The sequence below is a fragment of the Lissotriton vulgaris genome, chromosome 8 (genome assembly GCF_964263255.1).
Source record: "Lissotriton vulgaris chromosome 8, aLisVul1.2, whole genome shotgun sequence".
In the NCBI taxonomy this organism is placed as follows: Eukaryota; Metazoa; Chordata; class Amphibia; order Caudata; family Salamandridae; genus Lissotriton; species Lissotriton vulgaris.
In genome coordinates, this window is record NC_141696.1 from 1,530,514,487 (window position 1) to 1,530,539,577 (window position 25,091).

Below are 25,091 nucleotides of genomic sequence, written 5' to 3' on the forward strand. Positions count from 1 at the left end.
ACAAAAAAGGACGAAATGGGAAACATTCATAGTCAAACCTGAACGCAAGAACAGTGGAAGAAAGTTTAAAAGGAGGACAGAAAGCAAAGTCTATGTTGAATTGATAATTTTGTAGATCAGTTGATAAAAATGTTGATAGAGAAAAAAGTACTACAGCTGATTCCAAGACCTATTTTGTTAGAAGCAAGAAACCTCTCAACTGTGCCGAAACCCGGGATTGAATCAGGGGCCTTTATATCTTCATTCTAACGCTCTCCCAACTGAGCTATTTCGGCCTACTTATATTTGTGGTCTTCATACTTTAATTTAAACCATTTAACAAAATAGATGCAGGACCTGGATTTTTAACCTCATATGGTAGAGATATGTTTTATGGAGTCCTGTATCATTCCGCAATTAACTGGTGCAATGGGTAAATAGCATTTTTGGGATCCAGGTTAGGTAGTTGTTTTTTTAACTCTGAATGGACTAGCACTATATTACCCAGATATATTTGGCATGAGTAGGTAAGCAATGTCATCTCACTACTGACATCTGTGTTCAAGGGGAAGCAGAAGGTAATGCAGACAAGAGTTTACTTTACAAAAAAGCATGAAATGGGAAATATTCATTGTCAAACCTGAAGGTAAGAGAGGTGGAAGCAAGTTTAGAAGGAGGACATAAAGCAAAGTCTATGTTAAATTGATTGTGTTGTAGATCAGTTGGAAAAAATTTGATGAATAGAGAAAAAGTACTACAGCTGATTCCAAGACCTATTTTGTTAGAAGCAAGGAACCTCTCAACTGTGCCGAAACCTGGGATTGAACCAGGGACCTTTAGATCTTCAGTCTAACGCTCTCCCAACTGAGCTATTTCGGCCTTCTGATAGATGGGGTCTTCATACTTTAATTTGAACCATTTAACAAAATAGATGCAGGACCTGGATTTTTAACATCATATGGTAGAGATATGTTTTAAGGAGTCCTGTATCATTCCCCAGTTAACTGGTGCAATGGGTAAATAGCATTTTTGGGATCCAGGTTAGGTAGTTGTTTTTTTAACTCTGAATGGACTAGCACTATATTACCCAGATATATTTGGCATGAGTAGGTAAGCAATGTCATCTGACTACTGACATCTGTGTTCAAGGGGAAGTGGAATGGGATGCAGACAAGAGTTTACATTACAAAAAAGGACTAAATGGGAAACATTCATAGTCAAACCTGAAGGCAAGATAGGTGGAAGAAAGTTTAAAAGGAGGACAGAAAGCAAAGTCTATGTTGAATTGATCATTTTGTAGATCAGCTGATAAAAATGTTGATAGAGAAAAAAGTACTACAGCTGATTCCAAGACCTATTTTGTTAGAAGCAAGGAACCTCTCAACTGTGCCGAAACCCAGGATTGAACCAGGGACCTTTAGATCTTCAGTCTAACGCTCTCCCAACTGAGCTATTTCGGCCTGCTTATAGCTGTGGTCTTCATACTTTAATTTAAACCATTTAACAAAATAGATGCAGGACCTGGATTTTTAACCTCATATGGTAGAGATATGTTTTAAGGAGTCCTGTATCATTCCGCAATTAACTGGTGCAATGGGTAAATAATATTTTTGGGATCCAGGTTAGGTCATTTTTTTTTTTTAACTCCGAATGGACTAGCACTATATTACCCAGACGTATTTGGCATGAGTAGGTAAGCAATGTCATCTGACTACTGACATCTGTGTTCAAGAGGAAGTGGAATGTGATGCAGACAAGAGTTTACTTTACAAAAAAGGACGAAATGGAAAACATTCATAGTCAAACCTGAAGGCAAGATAGGTGGAAGAAAGTTTAAAAGGAGGACAGAAAGCAACGTCTATGTTGAATTGATCATTTTGTAGATCAGTTGATAAAAATGTTGATAGAGAAAAAAGTACTACAGCTGATTACAAGACTTATTTTGTGAGAAGCAAGGAACCTCTCAACTGTGCCGAAAACCGGGATTGAACCAGGGACCTTTAGATATTCAGTCTAACGCTCTCCCAACTGAGCTATTTCGGCCTGCTGCTAGCTGTAGTCTTCATACTTTGATTTTAACCATTTAACTAAATAGATGCATGACCTGGATATTTGACCTTATATGTTAGAGATATATTTTAAGGAGTCCTGTATCATTCAGCAGTTAACTGGTGCAATGGGTAAATAATATTTTTGGGATCCAGGTTAGGTCATTTTTTTTTTAACTCCGAATGGACTATCACTATATTACCCAGACGTATTTGGCATGAGTAGGTAAGCAATGTCATCGGACTACTGACATCTGCATCTGTGTTCAAGGGGAAGTGGAAGGTAATGCAGACAAGAGTTTACTTTACAAAAAAGCATGAAATGGTTAATATTCATTGCCAAACCTGAAGGTAAGAGAGGTGGAAGCAAGTTTAGAAGGAGGACATAAAGCAAAGTCTATGTTAAATTGATTGTGTTGTAGATCAGTTGGAAAAAATTTGATGACTAGAGAAAAAGTACTAGAGCTGATTCAAAGACCTATTTTGTTTGAAGCAAGGAACCTCTCATCTGTGCCGAAACCCGGTATTGAACCAGGGACCTTTAGATTTTCAGTCTAATGCTCTCCCAACTGAGCTATTTCAGCCTTCTGATATCTAGGGTCTTCATACTTTAATTTGAACCATTTAACAAAATAGATGCAGGACCTGGATTTTTAACCTCATATGGTAGAGATATGTTTTAGGGAGTCCTGTATCATTCCGCAGTTAACTGGTGCAATGGGTAAATAGCACTTTTGGGATCCAGGTTAGGTCATTTCTTTTTTTTTTAACTCCGAATGGACTAGCACTATATTACCCAGACGTATTTGGCATGAGTAGGTAAGCAATGTCATCTGACTACTGACATCTGTGTTCAAGGGGAAGTGGAAGGTAATGCAGACAAGAATTTACTTTACAAAAAAGCATGAAATGGGAAATATTCATTGTCAAACCTGAAGGTAAGAGAGGTGGAAGCAAGTTTAGATGGAGGACATAAAGCAAAGTCTATGTTAAATTGATTGTGTTGTAGATCAGTTGGAAAACTTTGATGAATAGAGAAAAAGTACTACAGCTGATTCCAAGACCTATTTTGTTAGAAGCACGGAACCTCTCAACTGTGCCAAAACCCGGGATTGAACCAGGGACCTTTGGATATTCAGTCTAACGCTCTCCCAACTGAGCTATTTCGGCCTTCTGATAGCTGGGGTCTTCATACTTTAATTTGAACCATTTAACAAAATAGATGCAGGACCTGGATTTTTTACCTCATATGGTAGAGATATGTTTTAAGGAGTCCTGTATCATTCCGCAGTTAACTGGTGCAATGGGTAAATAGCACTTTTGGGATCCAGGTTAGGTCATTTTTTTTTTTTTAACTCCGAATGGACTAGCACTATATTACCCAGACGTATTTGGCATGAGTAGGTAAGCAATGTCATCTGACTACTGACATCTGTGTTCAAGGGGAAGTGGAAGGTAATGCAGACAAGAATTTACTTTACAAAAAAGCATGAAATGGGAAATATTCATTGTCAAACCTGAAGGTAAGAGAGGTGGAAGCAAGTTTAGATGGAGGACATAAAGCAAAGTCTATGTTAAATTGATTGTGTTGTAGATCAGTTGGAAAACTTTGATGAATAGAGAAAAAAGTACTACAGCTGATTCCAAGACCTATTTTGTTAGAAGCAAGGAACCTCTCAACTGTGCCGAAACCCAGGATTGAACCAGGGACCTTTAGATCTTCAGTCTAACGCTCTCCCAACTGAGCTATTTCGGCCTGCTTATAGCTGTGGTCTTCATACTTTAATTTAAACCATTTAACAAAATAGATGCAGGACCTGGATTTTTAACCTCATATGGTAGAGATATGTTTTAAGGAGTCCTGTATCATTCCGCAATTAACTGGTGCAATGGGTAAATAATATTTTTGGGATCCAGGTTAGGTCATTTTTTTTTTTTAACTCCGAATGGACTAGCACTATATTACCCAGACGTATTTGGCATGAGTAGGTAAGCAATGTCATCTGACTACTGACATCTGTGTTCAAGAGGAAGTGGAATGTGATGCAGACAAGAGTTTACTTTACAAAAAAGGACGAAATGGAAAACATTCATAGTCAAACCTGAAGGCAAGATAGGTGGAAGAAAGTTTAAAAGGAGGACAGAAAGCAACGTCTATGTTGAATTGATCATTTTGTAGATCAGTTGATAAAAATGTTGATAGAGAAAAAAGTACTACAGCTGATTACAAGACTTATTTTGTGAGAAGCAAGGAACCTCTCAACTGTGCCGAAAACCGGGATTGAACCAGGGACCTTTAGATATTCAGTCTAACGCTCTCCCAACTGAGCTATTTCGGCCTGCTGCTAGCTGTAGTCTTCATACTTTGATTTTAACCATTTAACTAAATAGATGCATGACCTGGATATTTGACCTTATATGTTAGAGATATATTTTAAGGAGTCCTGTATCATTCAGCAGTTAACTGGTGCAATGGGTAAATAATATTTTTGGGATCCAGGTTAGGTCATTTTTTTTTTAACTCCGAATGGACTATCACTATATTACCCAGACGTATTTGGCATGAGTAGGTAAGCAATGTCATCGGACTACTGACATCTGCATCTGTGTTCAAGGGGAAGTGGAAGGTAATGCAGACAAGAGTTTACTTTACAAAAAAGCATGAAATGGTTAATATTCATTGCCAAACCTGAAGGTAAGAGAGGTGGAAGCAAGTTTAGAAGGAGGACATAAAGCAAAGTCTATGTTAAATTGATTGTGTTGTAGATCAGTTGGAAAAAATTTGATGACTAGAGAAAAAGTACTAGAGCTGATTCAAAGACCTATTTTGTTTGAAACAAGGAACCTCTCATCTGTGCCGAAACCCGGTATTGAACCAGGGACCTTTAGATTTTCAGTCTAATGCTCTCCCAACTGAGCTATTTCAGCCTTCTGATATCTAGGGTCTTCATACTTTAATTTGAACCATTTAACAAAATAGATGCAGGACCTGGATTTTTAACCTCATATGGTAGAGATATGTTTTAGGGAGTCCTGTATCATTCCGCAGTTAACTGGTGCAATGGGTAAATAGCACTTTTGGGATCCAGGTTAGGTCATTTCTTTTTTTTTTAACTCCGAATGGACTAGCACTATATTACCCAGACGTATTTGGCATGAGTAGGTAAGCAATGTCATCTGACTACTGACATCTGTGTTCAAGGGGAAGTGGAAGGTAATGCAGACAAGAATTTACTTTACAAAAAAGCATGAAATGGGAAATATTCATTGTCAAACCTGAAGGTAAGAGAGGTGGAAGCAAGTTTAGATGGAGGACATAAAGCAAAGTCTATGTTAAATTGATTGTGTTGTAGATCAGTTGGAAAACTTTGATGAATAGAGAAAAAGTACTACAGCTGATTCCAAGACCTATTTTGTTAGAAGCACGGAACCTCTCAACTGTGCCAAAACCCGGGATTGAACCAGGGACCTTTGGATATTCAGTCGAACGCTCTCCCAACTGAGCTATTTCGGCCTTCTGATAGCTGGGGTCTTCATACTTTAATTTGAACCATTTAACAAAATAGATGCAGGACCTGGATTTTTTACCTCATATGGTAGAGATATGTTTTAAGGAGTCCTGTATCATTCCGCAGTTAACTGGTGCAATGGGTAAATAGCATTTTTGGGATCCAGGTTAGGTAGTGGTTTTTTTAACTCTGAATGGACTAGCACTATATTACCCAGATATATTTGGCATGAGTAGGTAAGCAATGTCATCTGACTACTGACATCTGTGTTCAAGGGGAAGTGGAATGTGATGCAGACAAGAGTTTACTTTGCAAAAAAGGACGAAATGGGAAACATTCATAGTCAAACCTGAAGGCAAGATAGGTGGAAGAAAGTTTAAAAGGAGGACAGAAAGCAACGTCTATGTTGAATTGATCATTTTGTAGATCAGTTGATAAAAATGTTGATAGAGAAAAAAGTACTACAGCTGATTACAAGACTTACTTTGTGAGAAACAAGAAACCTCTCAACATTGCCGAAAAACGGGATTGAACCAGGGACCTTTAGATATTTAGTCTAACGCTCTCCCAACTGAGCTATTTCGGCCTGCTGCTAGCTGTAGTCTTCATACTTTGATTTGAACCATTTAACTAAATAGATGCATGACCTGGATATTTGACCTTATATGTTAGAGATATGTTTTAAGGAGTCCTGTATCATTCAGCAGTTAACTGGTGCAATGGGTAAATAATATTTTTGGGATCCAGGTTAGGTCATTTTTTTTTTAACTCCGAATGGACTATCACTATATTACCCAGACGTATTTGGCATGAGTAGGTAAGCAATGTCATCTGACTACTGACATCTGCATCTGTGTTCAAGGGGAAGTGGAAGGTAATGCAGACAAGAGTTTACTTTACAAATAAGCATGAAATGGGAAATATTCATTGTCAAACCTGAAGGTAAGAGAGGTGGAAGCAAGTTTAGAAGGAGGACATAAAGCAAAGTCTATGTTAAATTGATTGTGTTGTAGATCAGTTGGAAAAAACTTGATGAATAGAGAAAAAGTACTACAGCTGATTCCAAGACCTATTTTGTTAGAATCAAGAAACCTCTCATCTGTGCCGAAACCCGGGATCGAACCAGGGACCTTTAGATCTTCTATCTAACGCTCTCCCAACTGAGCTATTTCAGCCTTCTGATAGCTGGGGTCTTCATACTTTAATTTGAACCATTTAACAAAATAGATGCAGGACCTGGATTTTTAACCTCATATGGTAGAGATATGTTTTAAGGAGTCCTGTATCATTCCGCAGTTAACTGGTGCAATGGGTAAATAGCATTTTTGGGATCCAGGTTAGGTAGTTGTTTTTTTAACTCTGAATGGACTAGCACTATATTACCCAGATATATTTGGCATGAGTAGGTAAGCAATGTCATCTGACTACTGACATCTGTGTTCAAGGGGAAGTGGAATGTGATGCAGAAAAGAGTTTACTTTACAAAAAAGGACGAAATGGGAAACATTCATAGTCAAACCTGAAGGCAAGATAGGTGGAAGAAAGTTTAAAAGGAGGACAGAAAGCAAAGTCTATGTTGAATTGATCATTTTGTAGATCAGTTGATAAAAATGTTGATAGAGAAAAAAGTACTACAGCTGATTCCAATACCTATTTTGTTAGAAGCAAGGAACCTCTCAACTGTGCCGAAACGCGGGATTGAATCAGGGACCTTTATATCTTCAGTCTAACGCTCTCCCAACTGAACTATTTCGGCCTGCTTATATTTGTGGTCTTCATACTTTAATTTAAACCATTTAACAAAATAGATGCAGGACCTGGATTTTTAACCTCATATGGTAGAGATATGTTTTAAGGAGTCCTGTATCATTCCGCAATTAACTGGTGCAATGGGTAAATAGCATTTTTAGGATCCAGGTTAGGTAGTTGTTTTTTTAACTCTGAATGGACTAGCACTATATTACCCAGATATAATTGGCATGAGTAGGTAAGCAATGTCATCTGACTACTGACATCTGTGCTCAAGGGGAAGTGGAAGGTAATGCAGACAAGAGTTTACTTTACAAAAAAGCATGAAATGGGAAATATTCATTGTCAAACCTGAAGGTAAGAGAGGTGGAAGCAAGTTTAGAAGGAGGACATAAAGCAAAGTCGATGTTAAATTGATTGTGTTGTAGATCAGTTGGAAAAAATTTGATGAATAGAGAAAAAGTACTACAGCTGATTCCAAGACCTATTTTGTTAGAAGCAAGGAACCTCTCATCTGTGCCGAAACCTGGGATTGAACCAGGGACCTTTAGATCTTCAGTCTAACGCTCTCCCAACTGAACTATTTCGGCCTTCTGATAACTGGGGTCTTCATACTTTAATTTGAACCATTTAACAAAATAGATGCAGGACCTGGATTTTTAACCTCATATGGTAGAGATATGTTTTAAGGAGTCCTGTATCATTCCCCAGTTAACTGGTGCAATGGGTAAATAGCATTTTTGGGATCCAGGTTAGGTAGTTGTTTTTTTAACTCTGAATGGACTAGCACTATATTACCCAGATATATTTGGCATGAGTAGGTAAGCAATGTCATCTGACTACTGACATCTGTGTTCAAGGGGAAGTGGAATGTGATGCAGACAAGAGTTTACTTTACAAAAAAGGACGAAATGGGAAACATTCATAGTCAAACCTGAAGGCAAGATAGGTGGAAGAAAGTTTAAAAGGAGGACAGAAAGCAAAGTCTATGTTGAATTGATCATTTTGTAGATCAGTTGATAAAAATGTTGATAGAGAAAAAAGTACTACAGCTGATTCTAAGACCTATTTTGTTAGAAGCAAGGAACCTCTCAACTGTGCCGAAACCCGGGATTGAACCAGGGACCTTTAGATCTTCCGTCTAACGCTCTCCCAACTGAGCTATTTCGGCCTGCTTATAGCTGTGGTCTTCATACTTTAATTTAAACCATTTAACGAAATAGATGCAGGACCTGGATTTTTAACCTCATATGGTAGAGATATGTTTTAAGGAGTCCTGTATCATTCCGCAATTAACTGGTGCAATGGGTAAATAATATTTTTGGGATCCAGGTTAGGTCATTTTTTTTTTTTTAACTCCGAATGGACTAGCACTATATTACCCAGACGTATTTGGCATGAGTAGGTAAGCAATGTCATCTGACTACTGACATCTGCATCTGTGTTCAAGGGGAAGTGGAAGGTAATGCAGACAAGAGTTTACTTTACAAAAAAGCATGAAATGGGAAATATTCATTGTCAAACCTGAAGGTAAGAGAGGTGGAAGCAAGTTTAGAAGGAGGACATAAAGCAAAGTCTATGTTAAATTGATTGTGTTGTAAATCAGTTGGAAAAAATTTGATGAATAGAGAAAAAGTACTACAGCTGATTCCAAGACCTATTTTGTTAGAAGCAAGGAACCTCTCAACTGTGCCGAAACCCAGGATTGAACCAGGGACCTTAAGATCTTCAGTCTAACGCTCTCCCAACTGAGCTATATCCGCCTTCTGATAGCTGGGGTCTTCATACTTTAATTTGACCCATTTAACAAAATAGATGCAGGACCTGGATTTTTAACTTCATATGGTAGAGATATGTTTTAAGGAGTCCTGTATCATTCCGCAATTAACTGGTGCAATGGGTAAATAATATTTTTGGGATCCAGGTTAGGTCATTTTTTTTTTTTTTACTCCGAATGGACTAGCACTATATTACCCAGACGTATTTGGCATGAGTAGGTAAGCAATGTCATCTGACTACTGACATCTGTGTTCAAGGGGAAGTGGAAGGTAATGCAGACAAGAGTTTACTTTACAAAAAAGCATGAAATGGGAAATATTCATTGTCAAACCTGAAGGTAAGAGAGGTGGAAGCAAGTTTAGAAGGAGGACATAAAGCAAAGTCTATGTTAAATTGATTGTGTTGTAGATCAGTTGGAAAACTTTGATGAATAGAGAAAAAGTACTACAGCTGATTCCAAGACCTATTTTGTTAGAAGCAAGGAACCTCTCAACTGTGCCAAAACCCGGGATTGAACCAGGGACCTTTGGATCTTCAGTCTAACGCTCTCCCAACTGAGCTATTTCAGCCTTCTGATAGCTGGGGTCTTCATACTTTAATTTGAACCATTTACCAAAATAGATGCAGGACCTGGATTTTTAACCTCATATGGTAGAGATATGTTTTAAGGAGTCCTGTATCATTCCGCAGTTAACTGGTGCAATGGGTAAATAGCATTTTTGGGATCCAGGTTAGGTAGTTGTTTTTTTAACTCTGAATGGACTAGCACTATATTACCCAGATATATTTGGCATGAGTAGGTAAGCAATGTCATCTGACTACTGACATCTGTGTTCAAGGGGAAGTGGAATGTGATGCAGACAAGAGTTTACTTTACAAAAAAGGACGAAATGGGAAACATTCATAGTCAAACCTGAAGGCAAGATAGGTGGAAGAAAGTTTAAAAGGAGGACTGAAAGCAACGTCTATGTTGAATTGATCATTTTGTAGATCAGTTGATAAAAATGTTGATAGAGAAAAAAGTACTATAGCTGATTACAAGACTTACTTTGTGAGAAACAAGAAACCTCTCAACATTGCCGAAAACCGGGATTGAACCAGGGACCTTTAGATATTCAGTCTAACGCTCTCCCAACTGAGCTATTTCGGCCTGCTGCTAGCTGTAGTCTTCATACTTTGATTTGAACCATTTAACTAAATAGATGCATGACCTGGATATTTGACCTTATATGTTAGAGATATGTTTTAAGGAGTCCTGTATCATTCAGCAGTTAACTGGTGCAATGGGTAAATAATATTTTTGGGATCCAGGTTAGGTCATTTTTTTTTTTAACTCCGAATGGACTATCACTATATTACCCAGACGTATTTGGCATGAGTAGGTAAGCAATGTCATCTGACTACTGACATCTGCATCTGTGTTCAAGGGGAAGTGGAAGGTAATGCAGACAAGAGTTTACTTTACAAAAAAGCATGAAATGGGAAATATTCATTGTCAAACCTGAAGGTAAGAGAGGTGGAAGCAAGTTTAGAAGGAGGACATAAAGCAAAGTCTATGTTAAATTGATTGTGTTGTAGATCAGTTGGAAACAATTTGATGATTAGAGAAAAAGTAATACAGCTGATTCCAAGACCTATTTTGTTAGAAGCATGGAACCTCTCAACTGTGCCGAAACCTGGGATTGAACCAGGGACCTTTAGATCTTCAGTCTAACGCTCTCCCAACTGAGCTATTTCAGCCTTCTGATAACTGGGGTCTTCATACTTTAATTTGAACCATTTAACAAAATAGATGCAGGACCTGGATTTTTAACCTCACATGGTAGAGATATGTTTTAAGGAGTCCTGTATCATTCCCCAGTTAACTGGTGCAATGGGTAAATAGCATTTTTGGGATCCAGGTTAGGTAGTTGTTTTTTTAACTCTGAATGGACTAGCACTATATTACCCAGATATATTTGGCATGAGTAGGTAAGCAATGTCATCTGACTACTGACATCTGTGTTCAAGGGGAAGTGGAATGTGATGCAGACAAGAGTTTACTTTACAAAAAAGGACAAAATGGGAAACATTCATGGTCAAACCTGAAGGCAAGATAGGTGGAAGAAAGTTTAAAAGGAGGACAGAAAGCAAAGTCTGTGTTGAATTGATCATTTTGTAGATCAGTTGATAAAAATGTTGATAGAGAAAAAAGTACTACAGCTGATTCCAAAACCTATTTTGTTAGAAGCAAGGAACCTCTCACCTGTGCCGAAACCCGGGATTGAACCAGGGACCTTTAGATCTTCAGTCTAACGCTCTCCCAACTGAGCTATTTCGGCCTGCTTATATCTTTGGTCTTCATACTTTAATTTAAACCATTTAACAAAATAGATGCAGGACCTGGATTTTTAACCTCATATGGTAGAGATATGTTTTAAGGAGTCCTGTATCATTCCCCAGTTAACTGGTGCAATGGGTAAATAGAATTTTTGGGATCCAGGTTAGGTAGTTGTTTTTTTAACTCTGAATGGACTAGCACTATATTACCCAGATAAATTTGGCATGAGTAGGTAAGCAATGTCATCTGACTACTGACATCAGTGTTCAAGGGGAAGTGGAATGTGATGCAGACAAGAGTTTACTTTACAAAAAAGGATGAAATGGGAAACATTCATAGTCAAACCTGAAGGCAAGATAGGTGGAAGAAAGTTTAAAAGGAGGACAGAAAGCAAAGTCTATGTTGAATTGATCATTTTGTAGATCAGTTGATAAAAATGTTGATAGAGAAAAAAGTACTACAGCTGATTCCAAGACCTATTTTGTTAGAAGCAAGGAACCTCTCAACTGTGCCGAAACCCAGGATTGAACCAGGAACCTTTAGATCTTCAGTCTAACGCTCTCCCAACTGAGCTATTTCGGCCTGCTTATAGCTGTGGTCTTCATACTTTAATTTAAACCATTTAACAAAATAGATGCAGGACCTGGATTTTTAAGCTCATATGGTAGAGATATGTTTTAAGGAGTCCTGTATCATTCCGCAATTAACTGGTGCAATGGGTAAATAATATTTTTGGGATCCAGGTTAGGTCATTTTTTTTTTTAACTCCGAAAGGACTAGCACTATATTACCCAGACGTATTTGGCATGAGTAGGTAAGCAATGTCATCTGACTACTGACATCTGTGTTCAAGGGGAAGTGGAAGGTAATGCAGACAAGAGTTTACTTTACAAAAAAGCATGAAATGGGAAATATTCATTGTCAAACCTGAAGGTAAGAGAGGTGGAAGCAAGTTTAGAAAGAGGACATAAAGCAAAGTCTATGTTAAATTGATTGTGTTGTAGATGAGTTGGAAAAACTTTGATGAATAGAGAAAAAGTACTACAGCTGATTCCAAGACCTATTTAGTTAGAAGCAAGGAACCTCTCAACTGTGCCAAAACCCCGGACTGAACCAGTAACCTTTAGATCTTCCGTCTAACGCTCTCCCAACTGAGCTATTTCAGCCTTCTGCTAGCTGGGGTCGTCATACTTTAATTTGAACCATTTAACAAAATAGATGCAGGACCTGGATTTTTAACCTCATATGGTAGAGATATGTTTTAAGGAGTCCTGTATCATTCCGCAGTTAACTGGTGCAATGGGTAAATAGCATTTTTGGGATCCAGGTTAGGTAGTTGTTTTTTTAACTCTGAATGGACTAGCACTATATTACCCAGATATATTTGGCATGAGTAGGTAAGCAATGTCATCTGACTACTGACATCTGTGTTCAAGGGGAAGTGGAATGTGATGCAGACAAGAGTTTACTTTACAAAAAAGGACGAAATGGGAAACATTCATAGTCAAACCTGAAGGCAAGATAGGTGGAAGAAAGTTTAAAAGGAGGACAGAAAGCAGCGTCTATGTTGAATTGATCATTTTGTAGATCAGTTGATAAAAATGTTGATTGAGAAAAAAGTACTACAGCTGATTACAGGACTTACTTTGTGAGAAACAAGGAACCTCTCAACAGTGCCGAAAACCAGGATTGAACCAGGGACCTTCAGATATTCAGTCTAACGCTCTCCCAACTGAGCTATTTTGGCCTGCTGCTAGCTGTAGTCTTCATACTTTGATTTGAACCATTTAACTAAATAGATGCATGACCTGGATATTTGACCTTATATGTTAGAGATATGTTTTAAGGAGTCCTGTATCATTCAGCAGTTAACTGGTGCAATGGGTAAATAATATTTTTGGGATCCAGGTTAGGTCATTTTTTTTTTTAACTCCGAATGGACTAGCACTATATTACCCAGACGTATTTGGCATGAGTAGGTAAGCAATGTCATCTGACTACTGACATCTGTATTCAAGGGGAAGTGGAAGGTAATGCAGACAAGAGTGTACTTTACAAAAAAGCATGAAATGGGAAATATTCATTGTCAAACCTGAAGGTAAGAGAGGTGGAAGCAAGTTTAGAAGGAGGACATAAAGCAAAGTCTATGTTAAATTGATTGTGTTGTAGATCAGTTGGAAAACATTCGATGAATAGAGAAAAAGTACTACAGCTGATTCCAAGACCTATTTTGTTAGAAGCAAGGAACCTCTCAACTGTGCCGAAACCCGGGATTGAACCAGGGACCTTTAGATCTTCAGTCTAACGCTCTCCCAACTGAGCTATTTCGGCCTTGTGATAGCTGGGGTCTTCATACTTTAATTTGAACCATTTAACAAAATAGATGCAGGACCTGGATTTTTAACCTCATATGGTAGAGATATGTTTTAAGGAGTCCTGTATCATTCTGCAGTTAACTGGTGCAATGGGTAAATAGCATTTTTGGGATCCAGGTTAGGTAGTTGTTTTTTAACTCCGAATGGACTAGCACTATATTACCCAGACGTATTTGGCATGAGTAGGTAAGCAATGTCATCTGACTACTGACATCTGTGTTCAAGAGGAAGTGGAATGTGATGCAGACAAGAGTTTACTTTACAAAAAAGGACGAAATGGAAAACATTCATAGTCAAACCTGAAGGCAAGATAGGTGGAAGAAAGTTTAAAAGGAGGACAGAAAGCAACGTCTATGTTGAATTGATCATTTTGTAGATCAGTTGATAAAAATGTTGATAGAGAAAAAAGTACTACAGCTGATTACAAGACTTATTTTGTGAGAAGCAAGGAACCTCTCAACTGTGCCGAAAACCGGGATTGAACCAGGGACCTTTAGATATTCAGTCTAACGCTCTCCCAACTGAGCTATTTCGGCCTGCTGCTAGCTGTAGTCTTCATACTTTGATTTTAACCATTTAACTAAATAGATGCATGACCTGGATATTTGACCTTATATGTTAGAGATATATTTTAAGGAGTCCTGTATCATTCAGCAGTTAACTGGTGCAATGGGTAAATAATATTTTTGGGATCCAGGTTAGGTCATTTTTTTTTTAACTCCGAATGGACTATCACTATATTACCCAGACGTATTTGGCATGAGTAGGTAAGCAATGTCATCGGACTACTGACATCTGCATCTGTGTTCAAGGGGAAGTGGAAGGTAATGCAGACAAGAGTTTACTTTACAAAAAAGCATGAAATGGTTAATATTCATTGCCAAACCTGAAGGTAAGAGAGGTGGAAGCAAGTTTAGAAGGAGGACATAAAGCAAAGTCTATGTTAAATTGATTGTGTTGTAGATCAGTTGGAAAAAATTTGATGACTAGAGAAAAAGTACTAGAGCTGATTCAAAGACCTATTTTGTTTGAAGCAAGGAACCTCTCATCTGTGCCGAAACCCGGTATTGAACCAGGGACCTTTAGATTTTCAGTCTAATGCTCTCCCAACTGAGCTATTTCAGCCTTCTGATATCTAGGGTCTTCATACTTTAATTTGAACCATTTAACAAAATAGATGCAGGACCTGGATTTTTAACCTCATATGGTAGAGATATGTTTTAGGGAGTCCTGTATCATTCCGCAGTTAACTGGTGCAATGGGTAAATAGCACTTTTGGGATCCAGGTTAGGTCATTTCTTTTTTTTTTAACTCCGAATGGACTAGCACTATATTACCCAGACGTATTTGGCATGAGTAGGTAAGCAATGTCATCTGACTACTGACATCTGTGTTCAAGGGGAAGTGGAAGGTAATGCAGACAAGAATTTACTTTACAAAAAAGCATGAAATGGGAAATATTCATTGTCAAACCTGAAGGTAAGAGAGGTGGAAGCAAGTTTAGATGGAGGACATAAAGCAAAGTCTATGTTAAATTGATTGTGTTGTAGATCAGTTGGAAAACTTTGATGAATAGAGAAAAAGTACTACAGCTGATTCCAAGACCTATTTTGTTAGAAGCACGGAACCTCTCAACTGTGCCAAAACCCGGGATTGAACCAGGGACCTTTGGATATTCAGTCTAACGCTCTCCCAACTGAGCTATTTCGGCCTTCTGATAGCTGGGGTCTTCATACTTTAATTTGAACCATTTAACAAAATAGATGCAGGACCTGGATTTTTTACCTCATATGGTAGAGATATGTTTTAAGGAGTCCTGTATCATTCCGCAGTTAACTGGTGCAATGGGTAAATAGCACTTTTGGGATCCAGGTTAGGTCATTTTTTTTTTTTTAACTCCGAATGGACTAGCACTATATTACCCAGACGTATTTGGCATGAGTAGGTAAGCAATGTCATCTGACTACTGACATCTGTGTTCAAGGGGAAGTGGAAGGTAATGCAGACAAGAATTTACTTTACAAAAAAGCATGAAATGGGAAATATTCATTGTCAAACCTGAAGGTAAGAGAGGTGGAAGCAAGTTTAGATGGAGGACATAAAGCAAAGTCTATGTTAAATTGATTGTGTTGTAGATCAGTTGGAAAACTTTGATGAATAGAGAAAAAAGTACTACAGCTGATTCCAAGACCTATTTTGTTAGAAGCAAGGAACCTCTCAACTGTGCCGAAACCCAGGATTGAACCAGGGACCTTTAGATCTTCAGTCTAACGCTCTCCCAACTGAGCTATTTCGGCCTGCTTATAGCTGTGGTCTTCATACTTTAATTTAAACCATTTAACAAAATAGATGCAGGACCTGGATTTTTAACCTCATATGGTAGAGATATGTTTTAAGGAGTCCTGTATCATTCCGCAATTAACTGGTGCAATGGGTAAATAATATTTTTGGGATCCAGGTTAGGTCATTTTTTTTTTTTAACTCCGAATGGACTAGCACTATATTACCCAGACGTATTTGGCATGAGTAGGTAAGCAATGTCATCTGACTACTGACATCTGTGTTCAAGAGGAAGTGGAATGTGATGCAGACAAGAGTTTACTTTACAAAAAAGGACGAAATGGAAAACATTCATAGTCAAACCTGAAGGCAAGATAGGTGGAAGAAAGTTTAAAAGGAGGACAGAAAGCAACGTCTATGTTGAATTGATCATTTTGTAGATCAGTTGATAAAAATGTTGATAGAGAAAAAAGTACTACAGCTGATTACAAGACTTATTTTGTGAGAAGCAAGGAACCTCTCAACTGTGCCGAAAACCGGGATTGAACCAGGGACCTTTAGATATTCAGTCTAACGCTCTCCCAACTGAGCTATTTCGGCCTGCTGCTAGCTGTAGTCTTCATACTTTGATTTTAACCATTTAACTAAATAGATGCATGACCTGGATATTTGACCTTATATGTTAGAGATATATTTTAAGGAGTCCTGTATCATTCAGCAGTTAACTGGTGCAATGGGTAAATAATATTTTTGGGATCCAGGTTAGGTCATTTTTTTTTTAACTCCGAATGGACTATCACTATATTACCCAGACGTATTTGGCATGAGTAGGTAAGCAATGTCATCGGACTACTGACATCTGCATCTGTGTTCAAGGGGAAGTGGAAGGTAATGCAGACAAGAGTTTACTTTACAAAAAAGCATGAAATGGTTAATATTCATTGCCAAACCTGAAGGTAAGAGAGGTGGAAGCAAGTTTAGAAGGAGGACATAAAGCAAAGTCTATGTTAAATTGATTGTGTTGTAGATCAGTTGGAAAAAATTTGATGACTAGAGAAAAAGTACTAGAGCTGATTCAAAGACCTATTTTGTTTGAAACAAGGAACCTCTCATCTGTGCCGAAACCCGGTATTGAACCAGGGACCTTTAGATTTTCAGTCTAATGCTCTCCCAACTGAGCTATTTCAGCCTTCTGATATCTAGGGTCTTCATACTTTAATTTGAACCATTTAACAAAATAGATGCAGGACCTGGATTTTTAACCTCATATGGTAGAGATATGTTTTAGGGAGTCCTGTATCATTCCGCAGTTAACTGGTGCAATGGGTAAATAGCACTTTTGGGATCCAGGTTAGGTCATTTCTTTTTTTTTTAACTCCGAATGGACTAGCACTATATTACCCAGACGTATTTGGCATGAGTAGGTAAGCAATGTCATCTGACTACTGACATCTGTGTTCAAGGGGAAGTGGAAGGTAATGCAGACAAGAATTTACTTTACAAAAAAGCATGAAATGGGAAATATTCATTGTCAAACCTGAAGGTAAGAGAGGTGGAAGCAAGTTTAGATGGAGGACATAAAGCAAAGTCTATGTTAAATTGATTGTGTTGTAGATCAGTTGGAAAACTTTGATGAATAGAGAAAAAGTACTACAGCTGATTCCAAGACCTATTTTGTTAGAAGCACGGAACCTCTCAACTGTGCCAAAACCCGGGATTGAACCAGGGACCTTTGGATATTCAGTCGAACGCTCTCCCAACTGAGCTATTTCGGCCTTCTGATAGCTGGGGTCTTCATACTTTAATTTGAACCATTTAACAAAATAGATGCAGGACCTGGATTTTTTACCTCATATGGTAGAGATATGTTTTAAGGAGTCCTGTATCATTCCGCAGTTAACTGGTGCAATGGGTAAATAGCATTTTTGGGATCCAGGTTAGGTAGTGGTTTTTTTAACTCTGAATGGACTAGCACTATATTACCCAGATATATTTGGCATGAGTAGGTAAGCAATGTCATCTGACTACTGACATCTGTGTTCAAGGGGAAGTGGAATGTGATGCAGACAAGAGTTTACTTTGCAAAAAAGGACGAAATGGGAAACATTCATAGTCAAACCTGAAGGCAAGATAGGTGGAAGAAAGTTTAAAAGGAGGACAGAAAGCAACGTCTATGTTGAATTGATCATTTTGTAGATCAGTTGATAAAAATGTTGATAGAGAAAAAAGTACTACAGCTGATTACAAGACTTACTTTGTGAGAAACAAGAAACCTCTCAACATTGCCGAAAAACGGGATTGAACCAGGGACCTTTAGATATTTAGTCTAACGCTCTCCCAACTGAGCTATTTCGGCCTGCTGCTAGCTGTAGTCTTCATACTTTGATTTGAACCATTTAACTAAATAGATGCATGACCTGGATATTTGACCTTATATGTTAGAGATATGTTTTAAGGAGTCCTGTATCATTCAGCAGTTAACTGGTGCAATGGGTAAATAATATTTTTGGGATCCAGGTTAGGTCATTTTTTTTTTAACTCCGAATGGACTATCACTATATTACCCAGACGTATTTGGCATGAGTAGGTAAGCAATGTCATCTGACTACTGACATCTGCATCTGTGTTCAAGGGGAAGTGGAAGGTAATGCAGACAAGAGTTTACTTTACAAATAAGCATGAAATGGGAAATATTCATTGTCAAACCTGAAGGTAAGAGAGGTGGAAGCAAGTTTAGAAGGAGGACATAAAGCAAAGTCTATGTTAAATTGATTGTGTTGTAGATCAGTTGGAAAAAACTTGATGAATAGAGAAAAAGTACTACAGCTGATTCCAAGACCTATTTTGTTAGAATCAAGAAACCTCTCATCTGTGCCGAAACCCGGGATCGAACCAGGGACCTTTAGATCTTCTATCTAACGCTCTCCCAACTGAGCTATTTCAGCCTTCTGATAGCTGGGGTCTTCATACTTTAATTTGAACCATTTAACAAAATAGATGCAGGACCTGGATTTTTAACCTCATATGGTAGAGATATGTTTTAAGGAGTCCTGTATCATTCCGCAGTTAACTGGTGCAATGGGTAAATAGCATTTTTGGGATCCAGGTTAGGTAGTTGTTTTTTTAACTCTGAATGGACTAGCACTATATTACCCAGATATATTTGGCATGAGTAGGTAAGCAATGTCATCTGACTACTGACATCTGTGTTCAAGGGGAAGTGGAATGTGATGCAGAAAAGAGTTTACTTTACAAAAAAGGACGAAATGGGAAACATTCATAGTCAAACCTGAAGGCAAGATAGGTGGAAGAAAGTTTAAAAGGAGGACAGAAAGCAAAGTCTATGTTGAATTGATCATTTTGTAGATCAGTTGATAAAAATGTTGATAGAGAAAAAAGTACTACAGCTGATTCCAATACCTATTTTGTTAGAAGCAAGGAACCTCTCAACTGTGCCGAAACGCGGGATTGAATCAGGGACCTTTATATCTTCAGTCTAACGCTCTCCCAACTGAACTATTTCGGCCTGCTTATATTTGTGGTCTTCATACTTTAATTTAAACCATTTAACAAAATAGATGCAGGACCTGGATTTTTAACCTCATATGGTAGAGATATGTTTTAAGGAGTCCTGTATCATTCCGCAATTAACTGGTGCAATGGGTAAATAGCATTTTTAGGATCCAGGTTAGGTAGTTGTTTTTTTAACTCTGAATGGACTAGCACTATATTACCCAGATATAATTGGCATGAGTAGGTAAGCAATGTCATCTGACTACTGACATCTGTGCTCAAGGGGAAGTGGAAGGTAATGCAGACAAGAGTTTACTTTACAAAAAAGCATGAAATGGGAAATATTCATTGTCAAACCTGAAGGTAAGAGAGGTGGAAGCAAGTTTAGAAGGAGGACATAAAGCAAAGTCGATGTTAAATTGATTGTGTTGTAGATCAGTTGGAAAAAATTTGATGAATAGAGAAAAAGTACTACAGCTGATTCCAAGACCTATTTTGTTAGAAGCAAGGAACCTCTCATCTGTGCCGAAACCTGGGATTGAACCAGGGACCTTTAGATCTTCAGTCTAACGCTCTCCCAACTGAACTATTTCGGCCTTCTGATAACTGGGGTCTTCATACTTTAATTTGAACCATTTAACAAAATAGATGCAGGACCTGGATTTTTAACCTCATATGGTAGAGATATGTTTTAAGGAGTCCTGTATCATTCCCCAGTTAACTGGTGCAATGGGTAAATAGCATTTTTGGGATCCAGGTTAGGTAGTTGTTTTTTTAACTCTGAATGGACTAGCACTATATTACCCAGATATATTTGGCATGAGTAGGTAAGCAATGTCATCTGACTACTGACATCTGTGTTCAAGGGGAAGTGGAATGTGATGCAGACAAGAGTTTACTTTACAAAAAAGGACGAAATGGGAAACATTCATAGTCAAACCTGAAGGCAAGATAGGTGGAAGAAAGTTTAAAAGGAGGACAGAAAGCAAAGTCTATGTTGAATTGATCATTTTGTAGATCAGTTGATAAAAATGTTGATAGAGAAAAAAGTACTACAGCTGATTCTAAGACCTATTTTGTTAGAAGCAAGGAACCTCTCAACTGTGCCGAAACCCGGGATTGAACCAGGGACCTTTAGATCTTCCGTCTAACGCTCTCCCAACTGAGCTATTTCGGCCTGCTTATAGCTGTGGTCTTCATACTTTAATTTAAACCATTTAACGAAATAGATGCAGGACCTGGATTTTTAACCTCATATGGTAGAGATATGTTTTAAGGAGTCCTGTATCATTCCGCAATTAACTGGTGCAATGGGTAAATAATATTTTTGGGATCCAGGTTAGGTCATTTTTTTTTTTTTAACTCCGAATGGACTAGCACTATATTACCCAGACGTATTTGGCATGAGTAGGTAAGCAATGTCATCTGACTACTGACATCTGCATCTGTGTTCAAGGGGAAGTGGAAGGTAATGCAGACAAGAGTTTACTTTACAAAAAAGCATGAAATGGGAAATATTCATTGTCAAACCTGAAGGTAAGAGAGGTGGAAGCAAGTTTAGAAGGAGGACATAAAGCAAAGTCTATGTTAAATTGATTGTGTTGTAAATCAGTTGGAAAAAATTTGATGAATAGAGAAAAAGTACTACAGCTGATTCCAAGACCTATTTTGTTAGAAGCAAGGAACCTCTCAACTGTGCCGAAACCCAGGATTGAACCAGGGACCTTAAGATCTTCAGTCTAACGCTCTCCCAACTGAGCTATATCCGCCTTCTGATAGCTGGGGTCTTCATACTTTAATTTGACCCATTTAACAAAATAGATGCAGGACCTGGATTTTTAACTTCATATGGTAGAGATATGTTTTAAGGAGTCCTGTATCATTCCGCAATTAACTGGTGCAATGGGTAAATAATATTTTTGGGATCCAGGTTAGGTCATTTTTTTTTTTTTTACTCCGAATGGACTAGCACTATATTACCCAGACGTATTTGGCATGAGTAGGTAAGCAATGTCATCTGACTACTGACATCTGTGTTCAAGGGGAAGTGGAAGGTAATGCAGACAAGAGTTTACTTTACAAAAAAGCATGAAATGGGAAATATTCATTGTCAAACCTGAAGGTAAGAGAGGTGGAAGCAAGTTTAGAAGGAGGACATAAAGCAAAGTCTATGTTAAATTGATTGTGTTGTAGATCAGTTGGAAAACTTTGATGAATAGAGAAAAAGTACTACAGCTGATTCCAAGACCTATTTTGTTAGAAGCAAGGAACCTCTCAACTGTGCCAAAACCCGGGATTGAACCAGGGACCTTTGGATCTTCAGTCTAACGCTCTCCCAACTGAGCTATTTCAGCCTTCTGATAGCTGGGGTCTTCATACTTTAATTTGAACCATTTACCAAAATAGATGCAGGACCTGGATTTTTAACCTCATATGGTAGAGATATGTTTTAAGGAGTCCTGTATCATTCCGCAGTTAACTGGTGCAATGGGTAAATAGCATTTTTGGGATCCAGGTTAGGTAGTTGTTTTTTTAACTCTGAATGGACTAGCACTATATTACCCAGATATATTTGGCATGAGTAGGTAAGCAATGTCATCTGACTACTGACATCTGTGTTCAAGGGGAAGTGGAATGTGATGCAGACAAGAGTTTACTTTACAAAAAAGGACGAAATGGGAAACATTCATAGTCAAACCTGAAGGCAAGATAGGTGGAAGAAAGTTTAAAAGGAGGACTGAAAGCAACGTCTATGTTGAATTGATCATTTTGTAGATCAGTTGATAAAAATGTTGATAGAGAAAAAAGTACTATAGCTGATTACAAGACTTACTTTGTGAGAAACAAGAAACCTCTCAACATTGCCGAAAACCGGGATTGAACCAGGGACCTTTAGATATTCAGTCTAACGCTCTCCCAACTGAGCTATTTCGGCCTGCTGCTAGCTGTAGTCTTCATACTTTGATTTGAACCATTTAACTAAATAGATGCATGACCTGGATATTTGACCTTATATGTTAGAGATATGTTTTAAGGAGTCCTGTATCATTCAGCAGTTAACTGGTGCAATGGGTAAATAATATTTTTGGGATCCAGGTTAGGTCATTTTTTTTTTTAACTCCGAATGGACTATCACTATATTACCCAGACGTATTTGGCATGAGTAGGTAAGCAATGTCATCTGACTACTGACATCTGCATCTGTGTTCAAGGGGAAGTGGAAGGTAATGCAGACAAGAGTTTACTTTACAAAAAAGCATGAAATGGGAAATATTCATTGTCAAACCTGAAGGTAAGAGAGGTGGAAGCAAGTTTAGAAGGAGGACATAAAGCAAAGTCTATGTTAAATTGATTGTGTTGTAGATCAGTTGGAAACAATTTGATGATTAGAGAAAAAGTAATACAGCTGATTCCAAGACCTATTTTGTTAGAAGCATGGAACCTCTCAACTGTGCCGAAACCTGGGATTGAACCAGGGACCTTTAGATCTTCAGTCTAACGCTCTCCCAACTGAGCTATTTCAGCCTTCTGATAACTGGGGTCTTCATACTTTAATTTGAACCATTTAACAAAATAGATGCAGGACCTGGATTTTTAACCTCACATGGTAGAGATATGTTTTAAGGAGTCCTGTATCATTCCCCAGTTAACTGGTGCAATGGGTAAATAGCATTTTTGGGATCCAGGTTAGGTAGTTGTTTTTTTAACTCTGAATGGACTAGCACTATATTACCCAGATATATTTGGCATGAGTAGGTAAGCAATGTCATCTGACTACTGACATCTGTGTTCAAGGGGAAGTGGAATGTGATGCAGACAAGAGTTTACTTTACAAAAAAGGACAAAATGGGAAACATTCATGGTCAAACCTGAAGGCAAGATAGGTGGAAGAAAGTTTAAAAGGAGGACAGAAAGCAAAGTCTGTGTTGAATTGATCATTTTGTAGATCAGTTGATAAAAATGTTGATAGAGAAAAAAGTACTACAGCTGATTCCAAAACCTATTTTGTTAGAAGCAAGGAACCTCTCACCTGTGCCGAAACCCGGGATTGAACCAGGGACCTTTAGATCTTCAGTCTAACGCTCTCCCAACTGAGCTATTTCGGCCTGCTTATATCTTTGGTCTTCATACTTTAATTTAAACCATTTAACAAAATAGATGCAGGACCTGGATTTTTAACCTCATATGGTAGAGATATGTTTTAAGGAGTCCTGTATCATTCCCCAGTTAACTGGTGCAATGGGTAAATAGAATTTTTGGGATCCAGGTTAGGTAGTTGTTTTTTTAACTCTGAATGGACTAGCACTATATTACCCAGATAAATTTGGCATGAGTAGGTAAGCAATGTCATCTGACTACTGACATCAGTGTTCAAGGGGAAGTGGAATGTGATGCAGACAAGAGTTTACTTTACAAAAAAGGATGAAATGGGAAACATTCATAGTCAAACCTGAAGGCAAGATAGGTGGAAGAAAGTTTAAAAGGAGGACAGAAAGCAAAGTCTATGTTGAATTGATCATTTTGTAGATCAGTTGATAAAAATGTTGATAGAGAAAAAAGTACTACAGCTGATTCCAAGACCTATTTTGTTAGAAGCAAGGAACCTCTCAACTGTGCCGAAACCCAGGATTGAACCAGGAACCTTTAGATCTTCAGTCTAACGCTCTCCCAACTGAGCTATTTCGGCCTGCTTATAGCTGTGGTCTTCATACTTTAATTTAAACCATTTAACAAAATAGATGCAGGACCTGGATTTTTAAGCTCATATGGTAGAGATATGTTTTAAGGAGTCCTGTATCATTCCGCAATTAACTGGTGCAATGGGTAAATAATATTTTTGGGATCCAGGTTAGGTCATTTTTTTTTTTAACTCCGAAAGGACTAGCACTATATTACCCAGACGTATTTGGCATGAGTAGGTAAGCAATGTCATCTGACTACTGACATCTGTGTTCAAGGGGAAGTGGAAGGTAATGCAGACAAGAGTTTACTTTACAAAAAAGCATGAAATGGGAAATATTCATTGTCAAACCTGAAGGTAAGAGAGGTGGAAGCAAGTTTAGAAAGAGGACATAAAGCAAAGTCTATGTTAAATTGATTGTGTTGTAGATGAGTTGGAAAAACTTTGATGAATAGAGAAAAAGTACTACAGCTGATTCCAAGACCTATTTAGTTAGAAGCAAGGAACCTCTCAACTGTGCCAAAACCCCGGACTGAACCAGTAACCTTTAGATCTTCCGTCTAACGCTCTCCCAACTGAGCTATTTCAGCCTTCTGCTAGCTGGGGTCGTCATACTTTAATTTGAACCATTTAACAAAATAGATGCAGGACCTGGATTTTTAACCTCATATGGTAGAGATATGTTTTAAGGAGTCCTGTATCATTCCGCAGTTAACTGGTGCAATGGGTAAATAGCATTTTTGGGATCCAGGTTAGGTAGTTGTTTTTTTAACTCTGAATGGACTAGCACTATATTACCCAGATATATTTGGCATGAGTAGGTAAGCAATGTCATCTGACTACTGACATCTGTGTTCA

General features: G+C 38.0%; 6 non-coding genes across 6 annotated transcripts; all 6 read right to left on the minus strand.

Moving 5' to 3' along the window:
• Positions 1–785: 785 nt before the first annotated feature.
• Positions 786–858, minus strand: TRNAF-GAA (transfer RNA phenylalanine (anticodon GAA)). The gene has a single exon. It is a non-coding gene; the product is annotated as a tRNA-Phe (tRNA).
• Positions 859–6,049: 5,191 nt separating this feature from the next.
• TRNAF-AAA (transfer RNA phenylalanine (anticodon AAA)) lies at positions 6,050–6,122 on the minus strand. Its single transcript has one exon. It is a non-coding gene; the product is annotated as a tRNA-Phe (tRNA).
• Positions 6,123–11,312: 5,190 nt separating this feature from the next.
• Positions 11,313–11,385, minus strand: TRNAF-GAA (transfer RNA phenylalanine (anticodon GAA)). Its single transcript has one exon. It is a non-coding gene; the product is annotated as a tRNA-Phe (tRNA).
• Positions 11,386–13,642: 2,257 nt separating this feature from the next.
• Positions 13,643–13,715, minus strand: TRNAF-GAA (transfer RNA phenylalanine (anticodon GAA)). The gene has a single exon. It is a non-coding gene; the product is annotated as a tRNA-Phe (tRNA).
• A 4,607-nt stretch (positions 13,716–18,322) lies between these two features.
• On the minus strand, positions 18,323–18,395 carry TRNAF-AAA (transfer RNA phenylalanine (anticodon AAA)). Its single transcript has one exon. It is a non-coding gene; the product is annotated as a tRNA-Phe (tRNA).
• A 5,190-nt stretch (positions 18,396–23,585) lies between these two features.
• On the minus strand, positions 23,586–23,658 carry TRNAF-GAA (transfer RNA phenylalanine (anticodon GAA)). Its single transcript has one exon. It is a non-coding gene; the product is annotated as a tRNA-Phe (tRNA).
• Between the last annotated feature and the right edge of the window lie 1,433 nt (positions 23,659–25,091).